We start from the raw sequence: 21,421 nt of genomic DNA on the forward strand, positions 1-21,421 counted from the left end.
AGACAAAAAACAACTACTGTTGGTGGCCGTCTAGCTCAACAAATCTCGCCTCGAGAGCAGCAACCTCGGCATCGCGGAACTCGAGCTCCTTCAGCAGGCGAGCTGTCTCCTCCCGAGACTGGGCAAGCTCACGCTCCCTCTGTAAACAACAAGAGTTGGCTCATGTCAATCATTTCAAACATTAGGAAAGTTGGAAAATTCAAAAATAAAGTTAACGGAAGTTTCATACCCGACGTCCTCGGCCGCCAGCAACTGCCTCGACGGCAGTAGCCCGCAGCCGGTTGGCTACCCGCCATAAAGCCACGAACCGGGATGGCGAAACCTACATTTCAAAAGAAGAGATTCTTAACGATTGGACAAACACAAGCAAATGTGTTATTACACAAAATTATACAATTTAGGAGACTCACCCTCCGAATCAGATGATGCCACTCTTCCAGACCAGCATCTCTCACCGCCGCGTCAAAGTCGCGCAGCTCGGAGATCGTCGTCATCCCCGTCGCGTCAGTGTACTCAAGGGTCTCGGGGTATTCTGGGGGCTCGATGCCCGCCGCCTCGACCTCCTGCAAAGTCAAGTGATTTCCATTAACCGATGATCATTCATCGTGTTCTCAAAATAATCAAAAATAAAGAGTAAAACACTTACCACGAACGGCCAGTATGCCAACCTCCCGTAGAGGAACGTCGAGTAGTCCTCGCCAGGAAGAAAGAGGGCGTCACCACCGACGCCAGCCAGGTCAGCCTCCCTCTCAGCCTCAGAAGGCTCCCTAAACATCGTCCGAGGAGGATCGATGGGAACCGTCAAGACATCCCGAGAGCACTGACGAGCCAAACGCTCGCCCAAGTACCACACAGGACCCATCGACGTCCTCAGCAGCAACCGGCTCGAGCTCCTAGGTCGAAGGACCTCAGCCACAAAGGGAAGAGAGCCAGCGTAGTCCGTCCAAGGCCTGGGCACCCACTAAGAAAAGCAAACGAAGGGTCATTCTTATGATCAGTTCTAAAAATAAAGAAGAAAGACAAACAACGCAAGGTGAAGCACTCACGCCGTCCAACTGAAGAGCGTTCACCTCCCGTCGACAGACATCGTGGAAGGAGCGCCAGCTCCTCGTACGACACATCACCCAATCCCTCACAACGGGATAGGCCCTCTCCACCGGCTCCGTCCTCTTGGGCGCGAGGCCCGGAAAGTAGGAGTACACCCACGCCTGTAAAACAAGATAATCAATAACGATCTTTCGTGATTCGATAAGAAAAGGAAATGATATTTCATGAAGTGAAATGAAGGTTCATACCTCCAACAACAGCCCAGGGCCAACAGCAGTAGGAGAATTCCCCTTCTCCATCAACTCCGGACGAACCATGGCCCTCATAAAGCGAATAAGGACCGCAAAACTAGTAGTGACCCAGTCCCAATGGCCTAGGTCGCTCAGGTCAGAAAGAAAGGGAAGGAGCTTCGTCGATAGCCTCTCTCCCATGTCTCCGAGGTAGATCGAAGACAGGAACCACCAGAGCCACAAAAGGACTCTCTACTCTGCAGAATAGGGAGGAGGAGCCGTCTCCCTCCCCTTGATCACCACCATCGGCGGGGTCTTCCCCACAAAATAGTCTCGAACGTAAGAACTAGGCACCAATCCACGCACCGCAGCAGCCTTCGGCATCAGGTTCTAGCCGATCAACCTCCTAGCCTCAGCCGAGTCAACCCTCATGGCTGTCTCCGGCCACTCTACCACCTCAGTCCCACACGGAAAACCAGAAATCATGCCGTAATCCTCCAAAGTGACCCCCACCTCACCAAAAAGGATGTGTAAGGTGGAGATTGTGTCCCAAAACCGTTCTAGGAAGGCTCGAACCAGGCTAAGGTTAGCCCAAATCTTCATCCTCATGATGTCTCTCCAAGCCTGCACCAAAGCACCGAACGCTCCTCGCTCGATGATGGCTCGCTCCTCCGCTGACAACCTCTCGTAGCACCCCATCGCCGTCATGTAGCCCGAGAATGATCTGATGTTCCCGGCCTCCTATTTGGATTCGAAACAAAAGCTATATTTAGCTCAAATGATGAAGAAAAGGAATAACAAATAGAAATGAAAGAGGATGAATGAAGAGTGATGAATTCGATTTACCAAGCTCTTCACCATCCTGTAGGACAGGTGACCCTCTGCAGCCCAAAGAAGGTGCCTACTGTCCCAAGTCTCAGCCCACCCAGGTGCTCCCCTCAGCTGGAGACCACCCCGTCCAACGTTGGCCCGTCTCGGGGCCTCCTCCTCCACCACAACCTCCTCCTCAAGGACCTCGCCCTCAGCAGCCGTCATCATGGCAGTAAACGCCTTCTCTAACGCTTCCTCAAGCAAACGAGAAGGGTCACTGGCAGTTTCCACGTCCATAGGAGCTCTCCCTGACGTAGAAGCCTCATCACCTGCAAAAATTAAAGTGAATTTAGGCCGCGTCAAATGACGACAAGCCTTAATTAGGGGATTTTCGAGTTTTCGAAGCTCCGAAATCACTACTTTCTCGCCATCTTTGGCAATTTTTCCACAAACCCGTCTGCTCATGTGGTAACTTGGGTTAAGTCAAGCCTAAGTTGAAGCCTAGTCATGGGTTCGAGTCGGAATTTTGACAGCATTTCGTTATAACGGCGATTATGCCCTAGAAAAGTGTCCTGAAAAAGCCATCACAAATCAAAATTCCGAGATGATAGGAAGTTTACCCATCATACAAGGATTCCAAATATCAAGTTTCGTCACAAATGGGCAATCCTAAGGCTATTTTCGAAGCGATTTACGGTTTAGTTGTGAAACCGTCTCAATTTCACCCAAATGCTCAAAACTCAATGAAAATCCAAAAAAAATACATGGTTATGATCCCTATACTACCAATTAGCCATTTACAAGGTCAATTTTGCAAGGCAAAATCATTTGGGGGAAAAGCCCCAAATTTTCGACATAATTAGGGTTGAAAACCCTGATTTTGTCGGTCTAATTCAATCAAATACAGATGATTAATGCAAGATTAATACACATACCTCGATTAGTCATGGCAAATGCGGGTTTTTTGATCAACTTTTGACGAAAGTTGGTTTGAATTTGAGAGAGAAATTAGAGAATTATGTTTCGAAATTATGAAACATAAACCCCTATTTCATCGGGTTTTTACCCAGAAATGCCGCACTCAGGAAAAGACGCAGCAGGTGTTGCGCCTCTTCCAAGGGATGCAGCTCTTACTGTGCCTCTTCCTCAGTTTCCCTCCATATGAATTATCGAAGATTCGTTATAAGTTCGTTATTTTGTGGGCCCATCTTTGGTGCGCCTCTTCCTCGATGTCATATCACGTATTTGGTCCGTTTGACATTTATTCTTCGCCTGGACCCGTATTTCCAAGCCAACAGCAAACTGTTGCCATGTTTTTGCCAAGACCTTGCTTGTCACAACGAGCGGTTCTTCTTTGACAGGTGTTTCGACATGCCTTTATTATGTTCCCCCAGCGAGAGTACACGGATAGACATTCCCTCTCGAGACATGGAGATCAGTTCCCGATTATGTTCCCCCAGCGAGAGTACGCGGATAGACATTCCCTCTCGAGACATGGAGATCAACATCGACCCCAAGCTCTTCTGAAGTTTGTTTGAAGCCGACCCAAGCAGATTTCTCCCAGCAGTTCCTGACTATGTCCTGCTGCCTCCTCCCAATATCGCATTTTGTTTCCCCTAGAGTTTCAAGGAATTTCAGGTATGGTCTCTTCTTATGGCTAGCAAGCCTCCTCATATAGTCTAATGGACTTTAATCGACCCTCCCCGATAGTCGACAGACTCTAAAATGTTCCCGACGACAAGTCCTTGGCACAGACCTCTTGAGCCGCCTCGCGTCGCCATAGTCGTCAGGTTGTAATCTTCGATTGACCTGATGGCTATACTTTGACTTTGGCCTTGTCCAAGCCTCAATCAAAGTGAGGGCTCTGTAGATACCTCATTTCTGCACCTCCCGCAAAACACCCGGTGATGATTGGGCCGCATGTATGGTATAAGGAACGATTTGTGACAGTTCGTAAGTTTATCCTCAAGTGGTCACTCAAACACTTGTCTCTACCTCTTAATTGTCATCTACGTGCCGATACGGTCGTTTTGACAGTAATTAGAGTACATTTGGAGTCCGGGTCAAAAAACCGTCTTCATTTTCTAAAACCGAGTCAGAATGTTCTGGAATGTTCCGGATATTTCTATTCCATATTTTCCAATCTTTTAATCTTTGGTAAAATATCTCGCGTAATATTCACACAAAATATTAAGGAAACGAGATTAATCCGTTATTCCATAATAGAAACGCGGAAATCTTTCTTCCGCACGAGGAAACCACCGAGGAAAGGACGCAGCAGGTGCTGCGCCTCTTCCAAGGGACGCAGTGCCTGCTGCGCCTCTTCCTCAGTCCTTTTCTGCGTATTTTCCGTATCTTTTCGAGATTCACTTCCAAAGTTTCTCCAAAAACCCTATTTTCTCTGTGTGATTAGTATAAATAGGAGCCTTCGTTCCTCATATTTCTCACGTGAGTGTCCGCCCTTCTCTTCTCCCTTTGCATTCTAGACCACGTTCTTACTTTTTGGCGTCTACATACTTGAACTTTCGACCACGTAAGCTCGGATCTTTCTGAGTACCAGCCTCGTTTTGCATGACCGACCAATTTGACCAACTCCACATCAATCAACTTAATCAAATTTGCTAAATTTCCTCTTAGAGGGCACTTTCGTCTTACATTCGAGTCGAACATCACTAAACGTTAACTTAGTTCATCTCGTTTCGTCAAACATGTAAGTCTGAGGGTGTAAATCCTTCTTTTATTTATTGTTCTTTATTTTTGTAATCATTATTGTAAGATTTATGTAGAAAGTATTCTTAAAATCGATTTGTAAAACCTGGTTTAAAAACCCTTTTTTACGGATTATCAGAAGACAACCGTCAAGAAAGGACGCAGCAACTGCTGCGCCTCTTCGAAGGGACGCAGTACCTGCTGCGCCTCTTCGTGAGGCTGCCGCAGTTCCTGCTTCCTTTCTTCTTCCTTCGTCTTTTGATTGTCTGTTCATTTCTTGTTTCGTCTTTCAATTATTCTTTATTTCATCGACACAATAATTTGAGTATGATAATTTTAACATGTAAATAATTCATCATTAATTAATTCATCTTTTAAATCCTGACTTAGATCCCTAATAATTCATATTTGCGGGTTTTCGTCATCAAATCAACTCGGATTTTTAGAGGTTCGATTTATCCATATTGAGTCTCTGGAATTCGTCATTGGTATATTTTCATCTGTTTGATATCGTCACCATCATTAATTCGTCATTAATAACCTGTTTAATCTAATTAATTTGATTAATATAATTCATTTATTTAGTTTGTTAATCCGTAATTGTCCTTTTAATCTTGTATAATTCGTTCTAATCAGTTTTCATTCATGCTTTATCGTTTTTATGACCTCAACCACATGTAAATAATATGTTAATCACTTTCATCCGAGTCAATTATTCATAATCGATCATTAAATTCACCAATTAACACTAACGAGTTGCGGTTCCGGCTTCACAACCAGAACTCAACCCAGGAACAGACACAACTACTGCTGTGCCTCTTCCAAAGGACGCAGCTCTGCTGCGCCTCTTTCGGGTTGAGCTCTGTCTCTGAACTCCCGTTTTTGCCTTGACTTAGTTATTAGCTTATGTATTTAATTAACTATTATACGCATTATCACCTAATAATCTGTTCGTTTATTTATTTATTCTTTCTTTTCTAAAACATCCCTTTTAAATTTATTTTCGACATGAATCATAAATCCGATGTAATTATTGTAATTTTCCTTTATTGTATTATTATTGTATTTCTTTTATTGTATTGCTTGTATGCTTTCACATGCAATTAACCTAAATTTCTACCTCGACATTAATTGTATGTTAAATTACGTGTTCACCGACTTAGTATTAATTCTTACATACTAGGATTAATCTAATGGATGTTGCATTGCATGCATATAATCGACAATATATCGAGTATAGAAAATTTCCCTAATCATTAGTAGAGGCCGCTATCGAGGCGGGCGGGATTAGGTGTTCGATCAAAAGAGCTTCCTAATACGTACCCTCACCCCTTACTCCAGATCTCTGTGAACATCCGTGTTCATTGGCATCCACGAGAGTCATTCTAGACATAGAATGCTAAGGGAAATGAGTGCTTAGTGTTCATGTCACTACTTTGTGTCTTGACATGACACGAGTTATTCGAACGGTTTCCAATTTTCCACAATAAATTGGTGGCGACTCCACAAATGCAAATAAACCAAAGAGTGAAAAGCTTGCTTCGCTTTTCGCCCCCGTGGGCTCGCGTCCACAGCTTGGTCATTAGATTCGATCAATTTAGCTCCATTTTGCCATGAAAATGCAAGGTTCTTACTCCTTTCCTACCAAGGGATCAAAACCTCAAAGAATATGCAAAACGAAAGATTAAAGATAGTAAATGACCCAATTATGCACTAAAAAGCATAGGAACGAGGCTAATTCGGGGACTATATATGCTCTAAAATGAGTCACATCAAATATCCCTAAACCGAACATTTGCTCGTCCCGAGTAAAGAGGTGACAAAAACTAGGACCCTTATTTAAACTAACCTAGTTATATAGCCGATATGAGACAATTAGCGGGTCTCACTCCGCCCCTTCAACTCACATCAAGACAACCATGAGGTAGGATGCCTTCTTGCGAGGCAAGGTGGGCTTTGCCAAAATGGCGACACATCCAAACATTAAAGCACACAAAATCAAGTAATGGATGCATCTACAAAAATTAATAGCCACTTTTCTCATCTAAGTGGCGGAAATTATCTAAAGGGGAAGCAATTTAAGGGTACACATTCCATTATAGATATGGTTTCTTCAAACTACTAAGCCTAGAAGGATACCAATAAATCACCTCCAAGTTGTGTCAAGCTAGGGTACCTTTGTCCTCAATCGTTATATGCTTTTGTCAAGAATATTTTTATCATTCACTCTTGAATGTTACCTTGTATCCCAAAAATCGACTCAAACCTTGAAAATTTTGGTGTTTTAATCACTTGTTATTGCTAAACGAGTGATTTAATTTTGTTTTGAGGAAGTTTGGATTTGATTTGGTTGAGAAATTTGTTGTTGGTTGATGGAGAGAATGAGGGTTTTGGGTAGTGTTTATGTTTGAAATAATGAAAATGATTGGGGAAAGGGGTTTTTTAAAACCCGTTAGATTAGAAAACCAGAGGGGAGACGAGTGGAGAGGATTCGGGACGCTCGGATTCTTTGGTTTCTGGGTTCAGAAAAAGACACTTGGGGACGAGCGTCTTATAGGCAGGACGAACGGGTTCTTGAGCTGGGACGAGCGTCCTAAGTTGGAAACACTCGGATTCCTTTCCAGGGAGAAATCCCAAAAATTAATAGTGTAAAGACGAGCGGATTTATTCTGGGACGGCCGTCCAGGCTGAGACGAGCGGATTCTTTGGTAGGACGCTCGGATTCTTGGTCAGACCCAAAAGTTGATTTTCCAGCTTCACAGGACGAGCATCTTTGACCCTGGACTCTAGGGTTCCTTTCAAGACAAGCGGATCATCGTCGGGTCGCTCGTATTGTCCCTCTTCCTCATGGATTCAGGTCCATCCGTGGGTGCTTCGTAACCCGTGTCATTTATTCTTCATTTCTTGTGGTCTTCATTGTGGGGTCACTTCAAAGGCTTGGATAGCCTATGCAATTGCTATCCCCACACTAAGGTAAAACACTACACATCAATAAACTCATAAATCCCTCCCTCACTTCTCTCAAAATGATGAAAATCTTGATCAAGGCATAAAAATGTAAATCCAAAATTGACAAAAATGCAATACAATAATTAAAATGCAAGTTAGGGAGTTAGAATATTTACAAGTGGTGGTTTAGGGAGGACTCCACCAAACTCTCATCCAATAATGTGATGTCAAGAGGGCATTTTCAAGGTATTGTTGATGTTGCTCAACACCTTGAAAAAGTAGTCGAAAGCTTGTTCATTGTCATGATAAAGATATTCAATAGACCTTTGCACTTGTTGTTCTTCATGGTGGTTTTGGGTCATAGCATTACCGATATAGGGATTGAATATCCCTTCAAACTCATCATCCCAAAGACCGCATACTTCGTCTACTTGATCCCTAAAAATGTCATGGGTTGATGAAGACAACTCTCCTTCTTTCTTGGCCAATGATGCCTTCTTTTTCACTTGTCATGGGTGAGCTATTCAAGCTCTCTTTGATGCAATTTCCTTGCTCTTTTGATGGAGCATCATCCACCTTCTTCTTCCATTGAAATTCCAACTTCTTCCTATTATCTTGCCGGCTATAGTGATCAACCATAAAACATGGCTCATGTAATCGTGGAGCTCTCATTGTCTTGTCAAGATTGAAAGTGAGGGTTTCATCTCCCACTTCAAGGGAGAGCTCTCCATGTTTTACATCAATCACCGCTCCCGCGGTGTGTAAGAAAGGTCTTTCTAAAATAACAGGAATGTTGGAGTCTTCTTCCATGTCAACAATAACGAAATCCACCGGGATGAAGAACTTGCCAATTCTTACCGGCACATCTTCCCATACCCCTAAAGATGTCTTTGTTGATCTATCCGCCATTTGAAGTGTGATATTAGTGCACTTGAGTTCTCCCATTCCTAGCCTCTTGCTTACTGAATATGGCATGACACTAACACTTGCCCCAAGGTCACATAAAGCTTTGTTGATCGTGGTGTCGCCAATGGTACATGGAATGGAGAAACTTCACGGATCCTTTAGTTTTGGAGGTGAACTTCCTTGTAGGATGGAACTACTCACTTTAGTTAATGCAATAGTCTCAAGCTTTCGGATTGATTTCTTCTTCGTAAGAATGTCTTTCATATACTTTGCATAGGCCGGAACATGATTGATTAATTCCGTAAATGGAATTGAGACTTCCAAATTCTTCACAATCTCCAGGAATTTTCCAAGTTGGTCATCAAACTTAGGCTTAGCTTTAAGACTTAAAAAAGGGAGTCTAATCACAATAGGTTCCTTCTCTTGGCCTTCTCTTCATACTTCTTTGAAACTTCTTGAATGGTGGGTTCTTCTTCTTTAGAGTTTTCAACAACTATTTCCTTGTCACTAGCATTCACAACATCTTCATCAACGGGCCTCTTCGGCCCTTCATACCTTGTACCACTCCTCAAATGGATGGCACTCACCGATTATTGTCTTGAGGGATTACCTTGAGGTGGTAATTGCCCCTTTTGTCTTTGTGAACTTGAAGATGCTAATTGAGACATTTGGGTCTCCAACATCTTTGTGTGAGCTAGTATATTGTTAATGGTGATGTCTTTTGCTTGGCTATCCTTTTGCATTTGAGTGAAAAACTCTTGTTGGTTCTTTTGCATTTGGAGGACCGCTTTTTAAACATCAAAACCTTGGTTATTTGTTTGATTGTATTGAGTTTGATTTTGGTAACCTTGGTTTTTGTTGTAAAAAGGTCTTTGATTTTGGTTTCTCATTGGAGGTGGGGTGTATGTTAGTTGAGGGTTTTGAACATTTTGGCTTTTGTATATGAGGTTGGGATGGAATTTAGTGTTTTCATTGTAATAGTTGGAATAAGGGGTACCACTCTTGTATGCTTGGAAAGCATTCACTTGTTCACTTGTTCCCCTATATTCACTTTGGTCATGCCTCAAAATTCCATAACTCTCACATATTCCACTTGGAATTGATGAAGATGCCGCCATGGCATTAACATGTTGCTTAGGTGATTTGGAGGCTTCTTCAAGTTTAGCCATAGCCTTCTCAAACTTCAAATTAATTGTATCAATATGAGCACTAAGTTGAGCACCCAATTGAGTAATAGAGTCCACTTCATGCTTTCCTCCTCTAGTAGCCTTCCGAGGTCTACTATATTGTGAGTTATGGACCGTCATTTCCTCAATCTTGTTCCATGTTTGATTATCATCAACTTCGGTAAACATACCATTTGATCCCATGTTGAGAATGTTTCGGGAGTCTTCTGGTCGGACTCACTTGGAGGTTTAGTTTTCGGTACTTGTCGTTAGGATTACCTAGACCAAAACACAATTTATAACTCCACAAACAACTCTACAATTAGTAAAGAGGCAAGTAAAGGTCGGTTCCCAAAGGACGAGAATTGAGATGAGATTTTCAATTGCAACTAGTGGTGCCTAAGGGTGTCACAATTTGGGGTTTGAAGTAGAAGATCACTAAAATAAATGGCAATAAAAGTAAACAAGCAAGATGATTAAAAAGGGGTGTAAACAATTGATAAAAGGCACTAGGGTGTCATGGAGTCATAGGGGATTCATGGGAATTGATCATACAAACATATTCTCAAATTATAATCACGCAATTATTGTTGTGATGGATCGAGTTGGTTTATATCTTACAATCCTAGGAAAGTTTGGGTCCCGGAGCCGAATCGATTAGATTGTACAACACCTACAAGTCGACTTAATCTTCCCTACTCAAATATATGCATGGTCTAATGAGACTCGAGTTGGTTTATGTCTTACAAGTCTCATTGAAAAGATAGGTGATGGGTAAAAAATGCAAGGATTCATAGGCTCGCATTTCATCAAACATAACATGTGCATAAGTTGAGATCACAACAAGCAAGCGAATAAACTATGAAAACATATTAATTTAAGCATGAATCATCCCCATGTTGGTTTACCCTAATTACCCATTAACCCTAGCTAAGAAAACTACTCACTCATTATCATGTTGAACATGCTAGCAAGGTTGTCAATCACACCAACAAAGTAAAATATGATGAATAAATGAAGATAATTAACAATAATTAAAAAGGGATTAAGAGAATTATACCTACTAATGATTCCAATAATAAAGCAAAGAATAATAGAAGTACTTGATGATTGATTGGAAGGTTGTCAATCTCCCAATAATAACCCAAATAATCTTCAATTACCCAAAATAAAAGATGAACCAAAGAGAGATTAAGGAAATGAAATTTGTATTAAAACTTGATTCAATGTTGATTACAAGATTTAAAGAGAGATTTGATTGATATAAACTACACTAGAGATTGCTAAGAAGAACATGATAATCTAATTAGCCTAATGGGGTATTTATAGTGGGGATTAGTTACATAAATTAGAGTTTACTAAGGGCTTGAATGACGATTAAGTCCTTGAGGAATCGCCGGTCTCAAGGAAGACTCTGGTCTCGTTTTCGCCGGTCTTTAGAAAAATATGCGCATCCTTCATGAAACGAGTAGAAGATGAAATAGCTGACACACAACCGAGCGTCCAGGGCACGGGACGGGCGGATTGCCTGCTTGTTGGACGAGCGGATTCAAGGGAAGACGGGCGGATTGTGGTGGTTCTAGACGGGCGTCCAGCTGGGGAAGACGCTCGGATTGAACCTCTTGGACGGGCGGATTATGGGCAATCCGCTCGGATTGTCTTACAGCTTCTTCCTTTCTTCTTTTCTTCCTTTCCCTTCATAAAATCCTTGAGGATTTCCTCGGGGATGCAAGGATATTTTCTAATCATTGCCCATCTACTATAGTATGTACAAAGGCCTTCTAATCTTGTCTTCTCTTTGATGCTTGACCATTGAATTCAATCAATTTAGCTTCATTTTGCCATGAAAAATGCAAGGTTTGCACTCCTTTCCTACCAAGGGATCAAAACCTCAAAGAATATGCAAAACAAAGGACTAAAGACAATAAATGACCCAAATATGCACTAAAAAGCATGGGAACAAGGCTAATTCGGGGACTAAATATGCTCTAATTATGGTCACATCAAATATCCCCAAACCGAACCTTTGCTCGTCCTGAGTAAAGAGGTGACAAAGACTAGGACCGTTATTTAAACTAACCTAATAGCATAGCCGATATGAGACAATTAGCGGGTCTCACTCCGCCCCTTCAACTCACAAAAAGACAACCATGAGGTAGGATGCCTTATTGCAAGGCAAGGTGGGTCTTGCCAAAATTGCGACACATCCAAACATTAAAGCACATAAAATCAAGTAATGGATGCATCTACAAAAGAATAGCCACTTTTCTCATCTAAGTGGCGGAAATTATCTACAAGGGAAGCAATTCAAGGGTACACACTCCTTCATAGATGCAATTTCTTCAAACTACTAAGCCTAGAAGGATACCAATAAATCACCTCCAAATTGTGTCAAGCTAGGGTATCTTTGTCCTCAATCGTTAAATGCTTTTGTCAAGAATAGACTCCCTATGGTGTTAGAAACACTGGAGGATCGCGGAATTCCCCCTCTTGCCTAGACAAGAAGAAGGGTCGTCCCCTCTCTACCATGCACAAAAATGGATACGATGGATAAAGGGATTGATAGATATTTGAGTTTCATTTTGGAGTTTGCTTTTGTTTTGTTTTTCACCCCAATTTCGTGTGGCATTTGACATTTGAGAACACTTTCTTTTGCCATTTCTTTGATGTTTGGCATTTCAACACTTGACAACTTTTCAACTTTTTGCATTTATTTTTGAACATTTTCAAAGTCATCCCATATGTAGTGAGGGTGCCTTATATTTGAAGCATTAGGAGTCTATTTTTGCTCCTCTTTTCATTTGATGCATTTTGCAAACTTTCTTTCACTTTTCATTTCATTGAACTCAAATCAATTTCTTTTTGTGCCCATTCCATTTGATGACAAAAATGTGGTAGAACATGGATGATGGATGCATGGTTTCAAGGGTCACCTTGGAATATACGGTAGCCAAGGAGTTATCACACCACAAGGTATTCTTGACTAGGCCTTAATCCATGGGTCAAAGGATACTAGCATAACACATCCTAGGGTGTTTTACAAGTATTCTAACAAGCAAAGTCTTAAGATGAAAAAGCATCTACTAGGGCCTATATACACTTGTCAAGCTTCCCAAGTAGGCGGTTTCGCAAAATTTTCAAACATGCAAACTACATGCCATGATGCAACTAACATATATACATCCTAATGCAAATGATTCTACCAACTAATATGCCATATAATCTAAATGCGAGTCCTAAATTCACATTGTTATACCGCATCAATCAAAATAAAGCCACATAGTCATTAACATAAAGAGGAAAAAAGAGATTGGAAAGATCATACCATGCGGTCTTCAATATCCTCATGTCTCGGATGTGGCATAGTCTATCAATGTGAAAAAGGATAGAACAAACACAATATAAACAATAATATATACAAGTATACACTACAAAGGAAATGAACTTGTTTTTGGATTTTACAATTTTTCAATTTTTTTGATTTTTGAATAAAAGTTAAGTTAGAATTTCCCATCCCCACAGTAATATGGGCATTGTCCTCAATGGCCAAAATGATAGGAAATTATGCATGAGTTCTATACTAAATACAAGCTATACTAATCTACACTACATGATGCATGGGTTTTTGTTTATGACGGAGAGTGTAATTTAGATTACCTCCCGTTGCGTATGCATGTACTTCCCCAAACCGAGATAGACATTATTTCTAATGTCTTAAATTTTGGGGTAGGTCATGCACACAAGATGCAATGCATGAAACTAAATTGTCATTTTGGATTTTCAAACGGGAACAATAAAAGAACACCTCAATGGGGCCGAGGTGTTAGTCCTCATGTTGCTAGGACTCTCCAACTATGATCAAGATAAAAATAAATAAAACAAAGAAAGAAGTAGACAAACCTCAAGAGGGTAGGAGCCTCCAAAGCTTGCTAGTCCTCCACCATATCATCATTGTCATCATTTTCCTCCATAGAAGCGGACTCATCACCACTTCCCTCTTCACTTCCTTGCTCACTTCCTTCATCATCTTCATTAGCCTTATCATCGACATTCTCATCTTCACCCGGTCTTTCACCCCTAGATATGCTTGGAAAGAAGACTTCCCTATCCGCCCAACTAGGCAAAGGACATGAAGGATCAAGTAGTCCTTGCCTAGCTAAATGAAGGAGGGGTGGATATTGGGCCAAGTATGCATCTACTCGATCATTATAAGCTTGTTTATGCATCTCTTGAATAAGTAGAGTCATGTAGTCATTGCCCACTTCAACACCTTCGGGTTTGAACTCTTGATATTTGAATGGATAGGGTGGTGTGACAATGGAGGAGGAGGGCTCTTCAATTTCGCCCCTTTGTTGACGGATGATGTACTCGGCGCCTTTTGAGAGTGAAAGTAGGTAGTTTGTTCGATGAGCACTCAAGCGGCATATCTTGGAAGGCAAAGTGAAAGATCTAGCATCATTGGTGAGCCACCCATAGCTGGTGTCAAGAGAGTTATGCTTGACCCACTTGTACTTGTTAATCATGGCATCCATGTCAATGAGATGACCCCCTTTGATCGCCACATAAGTGTTATCCTTGTTGAAATTTGGATCAAAGTACTTGGCCAAGAGAGTAACTAGACCTCCATTTACGATAAAAGCGGTGCCTTTCTTACCACAATCAACATTGAGCCATCTTTCCACCAAAAGCCTTAGAGCATTGTAAGGCTTAGTGAATTCCCTTCCAACATTTAAGGCCGACTCAAGTAGAACAAAATCGAGCTTTGTAAAGTGATTAGTGTCTTTTCTTGCAATTATAGTATTCCCGATGACCTTGTGCCATACTCTAATGCCAGGATGGTGGACTAATAGAGCGCGACAAGCATGAAAGCTCACAAATTTATTCCCGGAAATCCCCTCCCAAAGAGGAGCGGGGTCATATTTTTCGGGCATCTTATGATAGTATGGTGTATTACTAAGACCTAATGCTTTACTCAAAACATCAAAGGTGATGCGCCTATTCACATTGGCAAGGCGAAACTCGATATATGTTCTAGTCTCTACCTTAGTCACTTTGAATGAACTCAAGAATTCCAAGGTAAGGGAGGGGTATGTCAATTCTCTTGTAGTAAACCATTTTCCCAACCCCATGGCTTCAAAGAAGGCTTTTGTTTGTTCAAGGACACCCAATTTGTTCAAGGCATCTTCACATATGAATTTGGTGGGTCGAATGGCTTTCTTAGCATACTTGGCAAATGTATCCCTATGGGAGTTAGAAATGAAAATTACCTCCGGATAGTTGGGTAATTGAGCAATTTCCGGAGTTGTTGTTGTTGTTGCTTCCAAGGGAGGATCTTGTTGTTGTTGAACTACCAAGTTTGCATTAGCAACCACCATAGCCATTGAAGCTTTCTTTGCTTGAAGACATTGTTGCCTTTTTGAGAGTGCCTTTGCCTTGAGTGCCTTTGTTGACCCTTTTGTTCTTGCCATTGATGATTATACCAAAAAAAGATTGAAAATCTTCAATTTCCAATTATACCCAAATCGATTTTAAGATGAAAGGATTTGCCTCTGTATTTCAAAAATCGACTCAAAGGTTGAAGATTTTGGTGCTTGGGTTGATTATTGTAGTAAAAGGAGTGATTAATTGTTGTTGTAAGGAAGTTTGGATTTGATTTTGTTGAATTTGGTTGAGGAAATCTTGTTTTTGGTGATGGAGAGGATGAGGGTTTTGGGGTTTATGGGGTACTGTTTGAATGTATGAATGAATGAATGAATGTGGGAAGGGGTATTTAAAACACCCGAAATTTCGAATCTGTAGGGGGAAGACGAGCGGATTCCCTTCTGGACGCTCGGATTCTGCTCATTTTGGGTTCAGGAAATCTCGGCTAAAGACGAGCGTCTTTCAGTGAAGACGGGCGGAATTCTATAATTCAGGACGAGCGGATTCCATCAGAGATGAGCGGATTCTGTTACAGCGAATTTTCTCAATCTGCACTGGCAAAAAGACGAGCGTCTTCTTGCAAAGACGAGCGGATTCTTTCGAGACAGCGTCTTCTTCTCGGGGCGCTCGGATTCTCTAACAGACCAAAATTTTCAATTTTGCAGCTCATTTGGACGGACGGATTCTCCCATAGACGCTCGGATTCCCATAAGACGAGAGGATTCCCCATAAGGACGCTCGGATTCCTCTTAGTCTACCCGGATTCAGTTCCATCCGTGCACTTGCATATCCCGTGTCATTTTCATTCTTCAAATATCGTGTTCTTCATTGTAGGGGCACTACTAAGGCATGAATAGCCTAGGCAATTGTTATCCCCATACTAAGCTAAAGCACTACACATCAATAAAATAATTAGTCCCTCCCTCACTTCTCTCAAAAATGATAAATATCTTGATCAAAGCATAAAAATCCAAAAATGACAAAAAATGCAATGTAAGAATTAAAATGCAAGTTAGGGAGTTAGAAATATTTACAAATGGTGGTTTGGAGAGGACTCCACCAAACTCTCATCCTTAGTGAGATGTCATGGGGGCATGTCCACGGTATTTTTGATGTTACTCAACACCTTGAAGAAGTAGTCAAAAGCTTGTTCATTATTATGATAAAGATCCTCAATAGATCTTTGCACTTGATGTCCTTCATGTTGGTCTTGATCGATATCATTACCAATGTAGGGATTGAAAATCCCTTCAAACTCATCGTCCCAAAGACCACAAACTTCATCTACTTGGTCACTAAAGATCTGTTGAGTTGATAGAGACAACTCTCCCACTTTCTTGTCTTGGCCAATGAGGCCATCCTCTTCCTTGCTTGACTTTGGTGAGTTTTTCAAGCTCTCTTTGTTACAATTTCCTTGCTCTTTAAATGGAGCATCATTGACTTTCTTCTTCCATTGGAGTTCCGACTTCTTCCTATCATCCTTCCGGCTATAATGATCAACCATAAAACATGGTTCATGCAAACGGGGAGCTCTCATGGTCTTGTCAAGATTGAAAGTTATGCTTTCATCTCCCACCTCTAGAGTGAGCTCTCCATGCTTCACATCTATCACCGCACCCGCGGTATGCAAGAAAGGCTACCTAGAATGATTGGAATATTGGAGTCTTCTTCCATGTCAACAATGACAAAGTCCACCGGGATGAAAAATTTCCCAACTCTTACGGGAACATCTTCCCATATCCCCAATGGTGTCTTCGTCGATCTATCGGCCATTTGGAGTGTGATATTGGTGCATTTAAGCTCTCCCATCCCTAACCTTTTACTCACCGAGTACGGCATAACACTCACACTAGCCCTTAGATCATATAAGGCTTTGTTGATCGTGGTGTCGCCAATGGTACACGGTATTGAGAAGTTTCCCGGATCTTTAAGTTTTGGAGGTGAACTCCCTTGAAGTATTGCACTACTCACCTTAGTGAAGGCGATAGTCTCAAGCTTCCGGATCGACTTCTTCTTAGTAAGGATGTCTTTCATGTACTTTGCATAAGCCGGCACGTGATTGATTAATTCCGTGAAAGGAATCGAGACTTCCAAATTCTTCACAATCTCCATAAATTTTCCAAGTTGGTCATCAAATTTGGGCTTGGCTTGACGACTCGGAAAAGGAAGTCTAATCACAATGGGCTCCTTCTCCTTGGCCTTGTCTTCATTTTTCTTTGAAATTTCTTCTTTTGATGGTTCTCCATCCTTGGAGTTTTGCACAACTTCTTCTTTGTCACTAGCTTCCACAACTTTATCCTCAACTTGCTTCTCCGGTGCTTCATACCTCGTACCACTTCTCAAGTGAATGGCACTAACCGTTTCATGTCTTGGGGGATTACTTTGAGGTGGTAATTGCCCTTTTTGTCTTTGTGAGCTTGAAGATGCTAGTTGAGTCAATTGGGTTTCCAACATTTTGGTGTGGGCTAGGATGTTGTTGATGGTGATTTCCTCTGCTTGACTATCCTTTTGCATTTTAGTGAAAAACTCTTGTTGATTCTTTTGCATTTGGAGGACCGCTTTTTGAACATCAAAACCTTGGTCATTTTGTTGATTGTATGGAGTTTGATTTTGGTAACCTTGGTTTTGGTTGTAAAAGGGTCTTTGATTTTGGTTTCTCATGGGATATGGGGTGTATGTTGGTTGAGGGTTTTGAACATTTTGGATTTTGTATAAGAGATTTGGGTGGAATTTGGTGTTTTCATTGTAATAGTTTGAATAAGGGGTACCACTCTTGTATCCTTGAAAAGCATTTACTTGTTCATTTGTTCCCTTACATTCACTTTGGTCATGTCCCAAAGTTCCACAATTCTCACATATCCCACTTGGGATTGATGAAAATGCCGTCATGGCATTAATATGTTGCTTTGGTGATTTTGAGGATTCTTCAACTCTAGCCATAGCTTTTTCGAACTTCAAATTGATGGTATCAATGTGAGCACTGAGTTGAGCACCCAATTGAGTAATAGAGTCCACTTCATGCTTTCCTCCTCTAGTAGCCTTGTGAGGTCTACTATATTGTGAATTATGGACCGCCATTTCCTCAATCTTGTTCCAAGTTTGATTGTCGTTAACTTCGGTGAACATTCCATTTGATCCCATGTCGAGAATGTTTCTTGAGTCTTCATAAAGACCGTTCCAAAATTGTTGTACCAAGAACCACTCGCTAAGTCCATGATGAGGACATGAGCAACAAATTCCCTTGAATCGCTCCCAAGCTTCATACAAATATTCTTCATCTCTTTGCTTAAAGCCCGTAATTTGAGCTCTTAGCATGTTAGTCTTTTCCGGTGGATAGAACCTTTTGTAGAAAGCTAGAGCCAAATTTTTCCAAGAATCAATTCCGAGAGTAGCCTTTTCAAGGCCTTTCAACCATTTTTTTGCGGTGCGAATTAGAGAAAAAGGAAATAAGACCCATCGAATTTGGTCTTGAGTTACACCGGTTTGAGAAATCGCATCACAATAGTCGCAAAAAGTCTCCATGTGAGAGTGAGGGTCTTCAGTAGGCATCCCCTCAAATTAGCTTCTTTCGACTAATTGGATAAATGCGGATTTGGCAATGAAATTTCCGGTTAAGTGTTGTGGTGTGGGAGTACCATTGGGTAGGTTCTCCTCGGTGGGTACGGAATGTGATGAAAATTTAGGCATTGTGGGTTGATTTTGTGTTGGATTTTGTGTTGGGTTCTCCTCACCTTCTCTTGCAAAAGGGTTGATGAACTCAATAGTGTTTGGTTGAATATCTACAACCTCACCAATACCTCTCAAAGTTCTCCTAGAAAGTCTTCTATTGTTTGTCAAAGTCCTTTTAATTTCATGATCAAAGGGTAACAAGTTACCTTGTGATCTTCTAGACATGCAAAATATCAAACAACTCGAAAATAATTAGAACAAACCTTGAGGAGTTTTACTTCCCCAAGGCAAAGAAAGACAACTAATAACAATTTAAGAAAATCGAAATCAAGTTAACATCGTCGCCGGCAACGGCGCCATTTTTGGTCGGACTCACTTGGAGGTTTAGTTTTCGGTACTTGTCGTTAGGAGCACCTAGACCAAAACACAATTTCTAACTCCACAAACAAATCTACAATTAGTAAAGAGGCAAGTAAAGGTCGGATCCCAAGGGACGAGAATTGAGATGAGATTTTCAATTGCAACTAGTGGTGCCTAAGGGTGTCACAATTTGGGGTTTGAAGTAGGAGATCACTAAACTAAATGGCAATAAAAGTAAACAAGCAAGATGATTAAAAAGGGGTGTAAACAATTGAATAAAGGCACTAGGGTGTCATGGGGTCATAGGGGATTCATGGGAATTGATCATACACACATATTCTCAAATTATAAGCAAGCAATTATTGTTGTGATAGATCGAGTTGGTTTATATCTTACAATCCTAGGAAAGTTTGGGTCCCGGGGCCGAATCGATTAGATTGTACAACACCTACAAGTCGACTTAATCTTCCCTACTCAACTATATGCATGGTCTAATGAGACTCGAGTTGGTTTATGTCTTACAAGTCTCATTGAAAAGATAGGTGATGGGTAAAAAAATGCAAGGATTCATAGGCTCGCATTTCATCAAACATAACATGTGCATAAGTTGAGATCACAACAAGCAAGCGAATAAACTATGAAAACATATTAATTTAAGCATGAATCATCCCCCATATTGGTTTTCCCTAATTACCCATTAACCCTAGCTAAGGAAACTACTCACTCATTATCATGTTGAACATGCTAGCAAGGTTGTCAATCACACCAACAAAGTAAAACATGATGAATAAATGAAGATAATTAACAATAATTAAAAAGAGATTAAGAGAATTATACCTACTAATGATTCCAATAATAAAGCAAAGAATAATAGAAGTACTTGATGATTGATTGGAAGGTTGTCAATTTCCCAATAATAACCCAAATAATCTTCAATTACCCAAAATGAAAGATGAACCAAAGAGAGATTAAGGAAATGAAATTTGTATTAAAACTTGATTAAATGTTGATTACAAGATTTAAAGAGAGATTTGATTGATATAAACTACACTAGAGATTGCTAAGAAGAACATGATAATCTAATTAGCCTAATGGGGTATTTATAGTAGGGATTAGTTACATAAATTAGGGTTTACTAAGGGCTTAAATGACGATTAAGTCCTTGAGGAATCGCCGGTCTCAAGGGAGACTCCGGTCTCCTTTTCGCCGGTCTTTAGAAAAATATGCGCATCCTTCATGAAACGAGTAGAAGATGAAATAGCTGACACACAATCCGAGCGTCTAGGGCACGGGACGGGCGGATTGCCTGCTTGTTGGACGAGCGGATTCAAGGGAAGACGGGCGGATTGTGGTGGTTCTGGACGGGCGTCCAGCTGGGGAAGACGCTCGGATTGCACCTCTTGGACGGGCGGATTGTTGGCAATCCGCTCGGATTGTCTTACAGCTTCTTCCTTTCTTCTTTTCTTCCTTTCCCTTCATAAAATCCTCGAGGATTTCCTCGGGGATGCAAGGATCTTTTCTCATCATTGCCCATCTACTATAGTATGTACAAAGGCCTTCTAATCTTGTCTTCTCTTTGATGCTTGGTCATTGAATTAAATCAATTTAGCTTCATTTTGCCATGAAAAATGCAAGGTTTGCACTCCTTTCCTACCAAGGGATCAAAACCTCAAAGAATATGCAAAACAAAGGAATAAAGACAATAAATGGCCCAAATATGCACTAAAAAGCATGGGAACAAGGCTAATTCGGGGACTAAATATGCTCTAATTATGGTCACATCATCTTCATAAAGACCATTCCAAAATTGTTGTACCAAGAACCACTCGCTAAGTCCGTGATGAGGACATGAGTGACAAGTTCCTTTGAATCGCTCCCAAACTTCATACAAATATTCTTCGTCCCTTTGTTTGAATCCCGTGATTTGGGCTCTTAGCATGTTAGTCTTTTCCGAAGGGTAGAACTTTTTGTAGAAAGCAAGTGCCAATTTCTTCCAAGAGTCAATACCAAGAGTAGCCTTATCAAGGCTCTTTAACCATTGTTTCGCGGTACCAATCAAAGAAAAAGGAAATAAGACCCATCGAATTTGGTCTTGAGTCACTCCGGTTTGTGAAATAACATCACAATAGTCACAAAAAGTCTCCATGTGAGAAT

General features: G+C 41.1%; 2 non-coding genes across 2 annotated transcripts; both read left to right on the forward strand.

Annotated features, from left to right (window-relative positions):
• The first annotated feature begins 18,446 nt into the window (after positions 1-18,446).
• Positions 18,447-18,553, forward strand: LOC141609612 (small nucleolar RNA R71). The gene has a single exon (XR_012527537.1). It is a non-coding gene; the product is annotated as a small nucleolar RNA R71 (small nucleolar RNA).
• Positions 18,554-21,099: 2,546 nt separating this feature from the next.
• LOC141610354 (small nucleolar RNA R71) lies at positions 21,100-21,206 on the forward strand. The gene has a single exon (XR_012528257.1). It is a non-coding gene; the product is annotated as a small nucleolar RNA R71 (small nucleolar RNA).
• Positions 21,207-21,421: the final 215 nt, after the last annotated feature.

The sequence above is a fragment of the Silene latifolia genome, chromosome 10, assembly GCF_048544455.1.
Source record: "Silene latifolia isolate original U9 population chromosome 10, ASM4854445v1, whole genome shotgun sequence".
NCBI lineage: Eukaryota > Viridiplantae > Streptophyta > Magnoliopsida > Caryophyllales > Caryophyllaceae > Silene > Silene latifolia.